Raw genomic sequence first — 13282 nt, forward strand, 5'->3', positions numbered from 1 at the left:
GAGTATTGCAGTAGAGGATTTTGTAAAATACTATGCTAGGCCCCAAGGAGGAGGCCATGGATTCATGACTCTGTGGAATGTGCATGTCAGGGCATAGAGGTGGTATGTTAGGAGGTGAGGCTCAAACAGCAAGGAAGACTTCACATAGAAGGGAATATTTGAGTTGAGCTTTGAAGGAAGAATCAGAATTTTTCCAAGCAAATAATTGGGAAAAGACCTTTTTGGCCTAGAGAACAACATACGCAAACATGTAAGATGTTTTGCAATGGCAGCAAGTGAGCTGGCTGGGCACACAGCAGCGGGAGGCAAAGTGGAGAGGTCACTTGGTGCCTTGAGTTCCCCATGTTCTAGTGTCAGTAAACTGTTCAGCAAGTTTTGTCATAAGGCAAGAGTCATTATCTAAACCAAATTGTATCTCTCTTTCCCATTCATCTTTTCAGTACATCTGGGGGTTTTTAACGTTGGTATTGCTAAAGTAGGCTTATAGTGCCTGTTACTTTACGTCCTACAGTAGGTGCAAAGGAGGTCTGCTTCCCAGCAGATTTTGGTGGGGAGGAGAGTATGTGGCCCTGCTCCTCTGTCTTCACTTTGAGGACCCATGGGGGACCAGCCTTGGTCCAATCAGAACACCCAGCCATGGTCATGTGTTGAGCAGAGGGCTTTCTTGGTGTGTTTTGGCCCTCAAAGTGGATATCCATTCTTTTGTGGCTATGAACCTGGGCTTACACAATTTCCTGTGATGGCTGTTTTCTCTGCTCATCTTTTCTGCCAAGATATATCCTTTAAGTCTTGAGTTCTCATTCTCTGGGATGACCTTCCCACACCATGGGGCCAATGGTAAGCTCATCTACTTCCGGCCTCCAAGCACTTGCTGCCTAGAACATGAAATTGGCTAACAGTCAGTGCTGAGGTGCCCCGTTTCTCATTTGATTCTTGTGTCTTAATTACTGAGAGAATTATTGTTTAACTACTCATTTAAAGCTTGCCCATAGATGGCCCACATTGCTTGGTGTGATTGGGCCCTAGTTCCTCTTACTCAGTGGTTTTTAATGCTAGTGGGGAAAAGGGAGGGTTGACAATACATGAGAGAATTTTTTGTTGTCTCAGTGACTGGGATGTACCAGGGAGACTACTGTCTGATAATGTACAGAACAGTCTAGCAATGAATGGGGATTGGGCAACACTGAATTTTGATGCAGTAGCTTTATCCTTCATTAGAGACCTCACACAAGAAGTTACTTTAACTGGAAGGCTTTTCCCCCCCAGACTTCCCCTGGCTAGCAATTCTTCATCTTGCAGGTGACAACCTTATACAATGTTGATGTTTACCCCTCAAATATTATTCACTCTACAGTTCCTTTCTCACTCCATTCATAGCATGCATTGTAATAAATAACATATATTTGTAATTATTTATTTCTTATTTATTATTACCCTTACGTCCATGAGGGCAGGAACTTTTGTTGACTTTTTTTAACCATTCAGCATCAAGGACAGTCATTAACACACAGTTGGCATTCATAACTATTTGTTGAATTATTATTCTGGTCTAGATAGGGCTTTCAGATTTAGCAAATAAAAATATAAAACATTCAGTTAAATTTGAGTTTCAGATAAACAATGAACAATTTTAAAAACATAAATATTCCTCAAATATTATGTGGGACATACTTATATTAAATACCTATACTAAAAAATGATTCTTTGCTTAGGTGAAATTCAATTTTAACTTGTCATCTTGTATTTTATTTGACAGCCCGAATCTAAGTTATTAATAGCCTGAGGGCAGGTACCATATGTTATCATACCTCTTTCTGTTCTTTCCACTACCACAACTAGTGCCTTCCAAAATTAGGCAGTCAAACATGTGCTGGTGTTATTTGACTGAAATATATCCCATTTGAGTATAACTTAGGATTGACTCTCTCTATTAATAGATTTCCTAAGTGAAATCCTAGCGTAATAAGTTTCTTTAGAGTAAAACAAGAGTGAAAAATGTCTCTTCCCTGGGTCTTTTTTTTTTTTTTTTTTTGTCTAGCTATGGTTATTGGAGTTACTCCTATAAATTTTTTTCCCCGTTTCTTTTGTTAAGGCCTTTAATTCAAAGCATTAGTTGTGTTATGAGACATTTTAGCTGCCAATCTAAAAGCAAGCTCCATTAGTCACCTTCATTTTAAGTGAGCTTGGTATTATTCATAGGACACTTTGTTCCAGAAGATTATTCTGAGTCATGTTGAAAAATGTCCTCTAAACAGGATTCAGTGATGGCTTGTGGCCAAGGAGCTGTCAGTGGTTTTATAGGGACAGGGGTTCCTCTCATTCAATTCCATCCGAATTCCAAGCAAGAAAAATGGTCTGGGGCTAGTTGTGTGAGCCACATAGCCCAGAAATGACTGAAGTAATGAGAGGGCTATAGCTGGGTTACCAGTCCCAAATTTGGCCAAGTCCACCATTCTTGGTTCCCATGTGGTGCCGTGCTGCAGAGTGCTACACTCTGAGTCCTCCCTTCCCTCCTTTTGTACGTGGATTTGTCGGAGGAAGCATGAGTGTCTGGAAGAAGCCCCTCCAGGCTTCAGGCTTGGAATCCTGTGGGTCTTTTGGCAGGAAAAGTGGTAGATGAAGTGTGTGAATGCATTTGTCATTTGTCAGCAATTCTCCCAACAGTAAATATAGATGAAAGAGCAAACATACACTAGTTAGAAGAATGAATGAATGAAACCAAGGAAAGAAGAATGAAATTTAGATAGCTGAGGAGATATGAGTTAAATAGGAGATTCTGTTGAGTGGTCTAATACATGTCAATAAAAGGAATTAGAGTTATATAAAGTTGTATAATGCCAGAAATTGTTGTGATTGTCTTTGTTGTCATCAACATCATTTTCATTTAAAATTATTCCAAAGCCTCAAAATTATTAAAAAAAAAAACCAATAGGATCTAAAATTTAATCTGACTTTGCCCAGACCTTCCAAACAAAAGAATACTTATCTCTTCCTAAGTTAGATTGTTACTGTTATGATTTAGATTACATAGTTAAGAACAGTTAACATTGCAGAAGATTTTTATAACCTTTATTCTGTATGAATAGTATTTCCAGGTTTGTGCCTATGCAGTAAACCCAGAATTGTTTTGGGAGAGCAGAGTGTAGTTGCTCCCAAGTCATCTTCTGGTTGCACATGCTCCACTTCTGTGTCCTTGCCATATCTTTGTGTTTTCCTTCTTTTTCTATATCTTTAATATTATTCACCAAAAATAATTTTTTCTCTCCATATTCTTTGCCTGATCCTCCCAGGATTTCAATTTTTCAAGAAAGCCATCTGATTCTATTAAGAAGCAGACAATGAAACAAATGCTTCCAAGCCCAGACTAGCCTGGGAGGTCTGGCCAACACAGATAGCATGCGACACACGGGAGACCCTCGTGATAAATGGGTCACACACCCAATTCAATTTTAGATTATTTATGCTAAGTCAGGCCAGTCTTGAGTTTACTATAATGTCCTATTATTACTCCCCAGCTCCCTTCCTGATCAGTGGAGGTGATAAAGTAGGCTAGTTGAGTCTTTCTCAAACTCTGTGGTGTTCTTTCCACTGTTGCTGTGTGAATACTCTGTGCCCTTTATGGAATTATGGAAGCTTCTTTTAATGACAGTTAACACTAGTTTTCTGTTCATACTGGTAATGTAAAAATCACCTTTATAAGTAAATTAAGAAATTGATTTTTAAAAATTAAATTACTAATAGTACAAAAGGTAAGTGGGTACAGCTAAAGTAGTAAGGTTGTCCAATAATGACCTAAGTTTGAGAAATCCTGGGTGAAGTTTCACTAATTGGCTCATTCAGAGGACACTGCACTGTTTTAGCCACATAGCACCAGCTGATCAGCCTCAAGTTGTATGAGCAGAGCTACCTTTGCAAGAATAAAGGAAGCAATGGAAGTTTCAGGATCCATTACTATATGAATTATGGATTAAATCAGTAAGGGTTCTGAGCTATAGATTGACATGATGCATCCTGTCAAAGGACCACTTATAAACTTGGAAGTTCATTTATGATGTAACATTTCAAAAGCCCATTTATTAAAATCTCTATGCCCTGGATTGATGATACTGTCTTTTCTCAAAATATATTTTAGTCTTAAGTGAAGGGAAGAGAAAAGAAAAGACAGCTTTCTTTCTAAAGTGACAGGAGACTATTGCAATAGTCCAGGTGAGTGATGTTGAAGGCCTGAACTGAGCCTTGGCTATGGGGATGGTTTGCAGAAACATTAACAGGCAGAATCAATAGGGCTTAGTCACCAGCTGGGTCGTCTCCCAGTTTAAAGGTCTTTGAAAATGGGTCTCAACCTTGTTCATCCTTATAGCTGCCCCCAGGGCCTGTGAGTGTGCTTTGTACACATTTGGCCTTTTCAGAAATAAAAGTTTTAAAAGGAAATAAATGTAAACCAGTTTTCTAAGGGGCTTCCTCAGTGCATGTTGATAGATAATAAAAATATACTTTATAAATTAAAAAAAACATAATGTGAAAAATGCATATTGAATGTACAGTGATATTAAAGATGACAAATTGGGTTGTAGATGCAGTGAAGTAAAAGTCACAAAATACAAAATGGCGCCGATGTTGTTAATTAAATGCTACAACAGACTGCAAAGCAGGATCTGTGTTGGGTTGATTCTTCTGGTAAATAGAAAAGATATAAAGATTCATTCATTCATCCATATAGTCTATAAATATTTATTGAGCACATTGATTATGGTTTTATGGATCAGCAACCCCAAGCATGAGGTGGCCAGAACAGGTCACCAACACTGTATTTCAGAAGTAAATGCTCTGCCCAGGAACTGCTAGCTAAGTGGGACGTTATTTACTGGTGCCGACAAATTAAAAACATAAATAATATTCCAGTGTCTAAATCTTTTCAATAAACACAATTTATATGAGTTTTGTATATGTAAAGCACAATCTCCCAGTGGAAAAACACTTTATTGATAATTCATGTTTTACCAAGTGAGGGGCAATTGCTAAAGTAAAAACCGTTCCCTGATTCTGGTTGTATTAATAGCTTCCCCCTGGCCCCCACCACCAGCCAACTCAAATATATTCAGAGATTAATTTGTGGATAATAAAAGTGTCTATTTGGTCAACTTTGATTCATTCATTTCTAAATGGGTGGCTTGAGCATGGCATTCATGTGTTTGACTCCCAGTTTGATTCCAGGTCAACTTTAAGAAATGGCACCCAGCAGAGGGGCTGCCTCTGGTCTTACTCATATGCTCTCTTGGGTGTGGCCAACCTCAGGCAAATGGATGAAGCTTGGGTAACTTGTATTTGATGGCCCTAGACTAGGTTACAGGGAGGAGTTGCCTCCCCTCAAGCCCACTTCTTTCATGCCTACTCATCCCAACTTTAAAATCCATTCTCTACTCAGCAGCCAGAAAGATAATAACCCCCTCCCCCACAAAACCTTAACTGAATCATGTCACCATTCTTTTGAAACATCATGATCTGTGCAGAGCAGATCCTGACTCTGCCTCGACTGACCCTTCTTAACCTATGTCCTCTCTTTAAAAAAAATCGAAGTAACATTGGTTTATAAGATTATATAAGTTTCATGTGTACAACATTGTATTTCTACTTCTATATACCCTATAGTGTGCTTACCACCAAAAATTCAGTTTCCACCTGTCACCATACAGTTGACCCCAATTACCCATTTCACCCTTCTCCCCAACCCCTCCCCTCTGGTAACCACTGCTGTGTCTTGGCATCTATGTGTTTGTTTTGTTTGTTCACTTATTTATTTATATTCCACATATGGTGAAATCATATCGTATTTGTCTGTCTCCATCTGACTTATTTCACTTAGCATAACACCCTCAAGATCCATCCATGTTGTCGTAAATGGCAAGATTTCATCTTTTTTTTTCCTTAGCCTGTCTCCATTTGATTATCGTATCTCAGCCACATTGATCCTTATTCCATTCCTCATACTCCCAAAGTTCTTTCTTCCTTATCCTTCTCATAAGCTGTTCTTGCAGAGAATGCGCTTCTCCCAGCTTGAAGTCTGGTTGACTCCCACTGACCTTTTAGGCCTTGGTTAGGGAGGCCTTCCCTGATCACTAGTCTGAAGTAGACGACCTCACTTTATCCACTGCAAGTATCACTCATAAAATTCTATACTTTTTCTTCATAGCACATCATAATTTGTTATCATGTCTTTATTTACATACTTGTTTACTATTTGTCTCTAGTCTAAAGTCCATGAGAATAACATGCCTCTCTTGTTGACCATTGAATAATTAGCACAGAGCTTCTAACAGGCACACAGCAGGTAATCAATAAATAGTTATTGAAAATGTTGACTGTAAACATTTGTTCATTCAAATTCAATAAGTCAATTTTTGTTGAGGCATAAACTTCAGGTAAGACTTAAAACAGAGTTGTGCCTCTGTGGACAAAGGAATTTTTAGAGTTCAGGGTATAGTTTGTGGTCATAGAAGGTATTTTATCTATACTCTTGAAATTGTGCCATGTGGAAAGGCTGACAGGGTCTAGGCATTGTGTAGTCTTTGGCTCTGATATTTTCCTTTGTGACTTTAATACTGCCTGGGGGACAGCCTGAGCTGCTTGGACTTAGTATCTCCTATCAGAGGCACTATGGCCTTGTTTGCCTCAAGTCCTTGAATACGTGCTGTCTCCATGTGCCATATATTTTCAGCTGTAACACTGGCTAATAGAGGATATCAACAAATGGGGCAAGATTAGTGTCAGTTTAATGAAATTTAATAAATCAAGCAGATTGATTTTAGTTTAAACATTGGCCGGAACAGGAGAAAAATCTTTGTAATTTCTATAAGGTCTAGCCTAGCTCCCTTCTTTGAGGGGCTTCAGGGATATTTTGGGGTTCCTTTTGTTCTAATTTCCTTGATTTCTACTTGGCCTTAAGCTTTGGAGCTCTCCATATTATTATCAGAGTTCGAGGCAGGAAGAAGAGCAGAACAGTAGAACAGAAGAAGAACCTAGGAGAGGAAATGCCAAGAGACAGATTCCCACAAATGGTGCTGTTATTCCCATTTTTAAGAGAATTGAATGCAGGAACAGATTTTAACTTTTTCAAATATTCCGCTGAATGCTTTATCTCCTACTATGAGGGCCCCAAACTACCCTTGACCTTAACTCATGCTGTTTTCCTCTTCTGCTTGGCAGAACTGGGGATGAGCACAGGGAGGCCTGAGATCTCATTACAAGTTGAGACTATGCCATAGTATAAATTGTGGCATTGCCCACCTGTATTGCTATACTTCCAAAATGGGCCATGTGTTTGGATTTTGGATTTGGATGAATATTCCTTCTCTGTTATGAACTGAATGTTTGTGCCCCCTAAAATTCTTATGTTGAAGTCCTAACCCTCGATGTAGTGGTATTAGGAAGTGGTACCTTTAGGAGGTAGTTAGGTTTAGATGAGGCCACAAGGATGGGGCCCTCTTAAATGAGATTAGTGCCTTTATAAGAGTCATGAAAGGTGGGGAGGGAATACTTCAAGTGGTAGAGCACATGTTTAGCATGGCTTCAGTCCCCAGTACCTCCATAAAAAATTAAATCAATAAATAAACCTAATTACCTCCAACCACCTCCCCCCACCAGAAAAAAAAAAAGTCATGAAAGAGCTTTCTCTCTCTCTCTCCACCATGTGAAGACACAAGTTGTCAGTCTGTAGCCTGGAAGAGAGCTCTCACCAGAATCTGATCATTCTGGCACCCTGATCTTGGACTTCCAGCCTCCAAAAGTATAAGAAATAAATTTCTTATATTGTTTAAGAGCCACCAGTCTATGGTACTTTGTTATAGCAACCCAAATGAAGACATTATCTTTGTCTCTCTCTTACCCTCTCCTGAGGCTAATACTCTGGCTGGTGAACTTGTATTCATATCTCAGACCTGGTTAAGAAGGCACCTCCTCTGTGAGCCTTCTTGACTCTCAGTCACTCCTCACTTTCCTCTTGTGCTCCTTGTCACCAAAATATCAAACATTGGTTTACTCGTCTGTCTCCCACACTGAACTGTGAACTCTGTGGGTGAAGAAAGTACAGTGTGTTACTTGTATCTGTGCCATCAGCACCTAGCACTACACTGGGCACATTTTGGGTACTCATTGAATGAATGAAGCCTAGAAAATTACAAGCTTCTTGAAGCAATAATTTGCCTGGAACTTTCTTGTTTGATTCTATAGCACATACTCTTCGTTCCCTACCCACAAGCCCTTGGATCTCTTTGATCATTTCTCTGTACCTCTCCCCAAACTTCATCCAGTGATCTGAACCTGTGACTTTTTTGAAAGTTTGCTCTTGGGCTACTGGAGTCGGTAAGCTAAAAGTATCTGTGAATAGCTCAGCCCCAGGGACTCACTTATAGGATAGCAAGTGGGTCCGTATGCAAATGGCCACACAACTTTCTTTAGGTTCTGTGAGTTTAGAGGTCCCCAGAGGAGGAACACTACCTCCCATGTAAAATAAAGCTGTGGCTGACACCTTGTCATTTAGGGCTCTTTGTGATAGTAGAAAAGAAAGGAGCTACCGTATTGGCAGAGGTGATCCTGAGCATCATGAAGAGTTAGGGTTGCTGCTACAAAATGGTGAGAAGATCTAGGAGATGCACTGGTGCTCCCATAGTTATTTTTACCTGTGAATGGACAGTTACAGCAATGGAGGTCTGATTTGGGCTCAGATCGTAAGAGTCGTAACTAGGCTCACATCCCTCAAAGATGGCGGTCTGGTTCATTCCCCCAGGCAAGCTGCCTAGACCAGCAGCAGTGCTAGCTAATGATAAAGGAAATCTAGAATGGATGGTAAAGGAATGAGGTAATGAATACCAGTTATGAATATGAGATCAAGCAGCAGTGAGCTTTTACTCAACCCACTAGCTCTCCTCTTACAAGTTTTTTCCCCTAGAAAATTTGACCAACCCATCATTTTGAAGAAACTATTATTATGGTATGAAGTGAACATAATGTGAGATATGAGAGAATCTAAGCAATTAGATCACCTCAGCCCCGTTTACCATTTCTGTGTTCTACCCTTGCTTTAGTTTGCTTTTGCCTCCTGTAGTCTTCATCGTTTTCTCTTCCTTAGGAATCTGCCTGTGGGGTACTGGAGCTACTTTTCTTGTAAACACAGAGAGCTATAAGTGCCTGAGAGTTTACATCCCCCTGTAGTGGAATTAGCCAGTGACTGAAAGGGATAGCTGTTTGGAAGTCCAGATACCTCTCCTCAGATCAGGACAATGCTGAGGCATAATCTACACTCCAGAGTTTTCTTCAGGATCAGCTCTGAAGCTATCATAGAACTTTACTTGAAATTCCCCCTTCATTGTTGCTTCCCTCTTACTCCTTTACTGGATTGTTCAGAGATAATTTTTTTTAAATTTTGTTTTTTGTTGTAGTTGCTTTGCATGTTAGTTTCAGGTGCACAGCAAAGCGATTCAGTTATACATATACATACATATATATATTTATATATTTCAGATTCTTTCCATTATATGCTATTATAAGAAACTGAATATGGTTCCATGTGTTAAACAGTAGGTCCTTGTTTATTTTATACATAGTAATATGTATCTGTTAATGGCATAATTTCTTTAATAAATCATTCACCTGTGAATCTTCATCTCAAAGTGTGCTTTTGGAGAGCCCACCATAGGACAGATTCTCCTCTCTTTGTCCAGATTTTCAGAGACATAATGATTGGGTCACAGTTGTCCTTTTAATTGACCACAGCTGAGAGACTGGATGTAGAACCACCTAGGAGGCAACTCTTTGTTAAGAGATAATTCTCTTTTCATTTCTCTTGCATGTCTACATATCTTGCAAGAGAGACATTGATTGCCCTTCTTTCTAGACTTTCTTTTCAAGATACTTGTATAGTGAGCAAGGTAGTATCTCCTTTCAGAGCAGAGGGCCAGCAAGGTTACTTCTCATTATAGAAGATTCATGTTCCCTAAGGTCAGGATTCCCTTCCCATAGTGAAGCCCAGTGCATGTGCAGGCATGCATAGGGGTCCATCCACAGGGGTCCATCCACATTGCCCTGGGGAACTTGGGAGCAAAGGGGAATTGATGCAAACATGCTGATGCTAATGCTGTTTGTTGTGCTCTGAGTGTAAAGTCCTTTGTCTCTGACCCAGGAGTCTTGTATCTTCTGCCAGAGTCCATGAAACTGGCAGGTGAACCTCTTAGCTTGAAAATAGGGTAAAATCTTAAGACTTGTCACGTGAGTATCATCATATTCTTGATACTCTTCTGCTTAGGAAATGCTAGTGGGTCTTTTCCTTTGCTGGCCATCTTGTTCTACTCATTTATTTGCCAAATCTGGCAGAGCAGACTTTTCTGACTGACCCATTGGATGTGGCCTCTTCTCCCTCAGATCTCCAATCTTGGTATCTGTTGATTGGTCACATGCCACCTTGATCTTCACTCTCAAAAAAAAATACAAACCTATACAATTTAAAACCATACAACTACAAAGCACTGCCCCAGGGATGCTCTGCCTCAAATAGCCAGGCTTTCCTAATTGACTATGACCCTGAAGCCCCAGCTCCCCTGCTGCCTGAGCCTCTCTTCAGCCCATCCTAGCCTTGGGCTTGAGGACCTACCCAGACTCTTTCTTCCCATACTTCTGTATTTTTGATCCTATATATGAAAGCTGAAGTTTTCAAATAGAATTTGAGTTGTTCATTTACATGTTAAAGTGAGCCCAAAAGACTTCATAAATTGGCATGTTATTATTTTAAGTGACAGAGAAAATAACACCAAGAAATTAAACCCAAAGTTTCTTGACGGCTCATTTGTGAAATCAGAAAATCCTATGTTTTTAAAGTTTCAATTTGTATTTTACTTACTGTCAAAGTATTGATTTTGTTTTTATTACTGCCCAAAGAGCCCATTATCTCTTTCATCACATGAGACTGCCCAAAATAACATGTCTCACTTAGAGAGGGATGACTCAAAAAAACATGCTTTGAAGAGTTGTGGTTGTATTATGGATTCTCTCAGGCTTTGATTGGTTGAAAGGAACTTGGAAAATCTATATTACTGAGACTTAAAATCTGGTGAGAATTTTATTTTAGGGTTTAGTACTTACATAGTTTTAAGCAAGATATCCAATTCCATGGGAAAATTGTGGGTTAAGAATGAGCTCCATTTCTTACTTACTGATCTTGGGCACTTAAATTCTCTAGGCTTTTGTTTATTTGACTATAAAGTAGAAATAATAACAGTAGCCCCAAAGGGCTGGTAAGAGAATCAAGTGAGAAGATGCCTTTGTATGTACTGTAAAGCATTGTGCAAAGTTGAGCTTGCTGCCTGACACAGAACAGGAATTTAATAAATGTTTGTAGAATGAGGGACAAGATGTTATTTAGCAATGTCAAATTTACTTTGATTCATTAAAGGAGATGATTTAGGATCCTGATTAAAGATGAAGTGATTTCATAAAATATAATTCATAAAAATTATTTTCCTGGATCCAGACTTTGTTTAGGATTTTATGACACCAAGGGTTGTTTAGTAGGAACTCAGTTGCCCTCCATGACATTAGCTATGAAAGTTTAGGGATTTACCCTCCAATCTATGATCAAATAATGCTCATAATGCTTTCATGTGATACTTTCTGCAGGTGTGGCAAGTTCTATGATGCTTTCTACAGGAATATAAAGCAGCCCTTTTATTTGCCATGAAACTTTTGACTTCAGTTATCTCTAAGAATTTATCAAGGAGTAACAACCAGAAGAAGGATTTGGGCAGCTATTGCTGTTCTATAGTAGGATGAGTTGAAATACGATAACAAAGTTTCACGTTTGGAATTTAAGCCACATATGACATCTACAATTGATCTTCCATTGCTTCAGATGTGGCCCTGGGGTTCCACAACTGTTGGGCCTTAGTGGGAGCTGCATCTTATTGTCTCTCATTTTCTGTCTTTAAGAGTATCTGATTCTAAGTGCTTACAATGTGAATAATTAGGCTATTGGACATTAGAATACAATAAATGTCGTTGGGCTGAATTAACGATCTAAACAAGACACTGATCAATCAGTGCTGACTTTCAATTGGTTCAGGGAGTTTATCTTTTAACAATGCTTCACATTACTAGAGTAATTGTCTAAGATCTGATTTTGTCATTCCACTTTGACAAAAGAACTTCTCTTAGGCTTATTTTTTTTTATTCATTCAATTGTACATTTCTTGAAAATCTAGTGAGTGCAAATGAACATATACAAATTTGCATTTACAGTGTACATGATCAAAAATGGGGGAATTTATTGGGAAACGTAGATATTTTTGTAAGATGCCATATGCTTTTTTCCTATCTGGAAATTTAACCATTTTACTTGAGTATGTTGGAATGAGAAAGAAAGAGAAGATAGAACACATTCAGCAGAATTCCAATAAATTATTTCCCTCCTCTTTCAATCTAGTTTTCCTTTCTGATACATTTATTCCATCTTCATTGATGGGAGAAAGAAAAAGAGAACTATGAACAACCAGCCTCTGTCTTATCACACTCTCAGTGGACGCTAATCATTAAGATTCTCACCCTTATTTGCTAAGATCACTGAGGGTTACCCATATCCAGTGGTTGAGCCAATAGAAGGTGAAATCTCCCAGCACGGGTTTTTTTCAGGGGTTTCTTATTGCTTGATTGTTTTCAAACCAGGCTTTTTTACATTAGTGGGAGAGAAAGAACCAACAAGGTGGTAATTTGCCACTGACTGAAAGATGGATTTATGTCTATAGGATGATTCTTTTTTTCAAGGTTTCAGATTCACATGGTTTCTTCTGGCTCAGGAGCAGAAGGTCCAATCACCGGCACCAGAGCCTCACTGTTCCAGGTGAACAAAAAGCTCCTGGGCCAGTAACGCTGGGCAATAGAGAGGGAAGGACAGAAGTTGTGAGGAATGATGAGAGAGATGATGGTGTATTCATAAGTTCCTATAGTTGCTCTGGGGATAGAAGCCTGTGTAAGAGCCTGTTGAATACTGGTTTGGGCTGACTACGCAAACTCTGAAGACAGCAGAGGTCCACAGGCCATGAGCCGTGTCCCTCATTTCTTCAGAATGCATGTACCAATACCATATGGAATCGGTATTTCTAAGCATCCTCTCTACCACAAAGGTTATCTGTCATGTATTTTTGCTGTTATCTTGAAAAATTGTATCACAGTTTTAATTTACATCTACTTGTTCTTTTGATTCTGGGCTTTATGAAAAGTGTAACAGGAATAGTATTTTTTG

The sequence above is a fragment of the Camelus ferus genome, chromosome 1, assembly GCF_009834535.1.
Source record: "Camelus ferus isolate YT-003-E chromosome 1, BCGSAC_Cfer_1.0, whole genome shotgun sequence".
Classification (NCBI taxonomy): Eukaryota; Metazoa; Chordata; class Mammalia; order Artiodactyla; family Camelidae; genus Camelus; species Camelus ferus.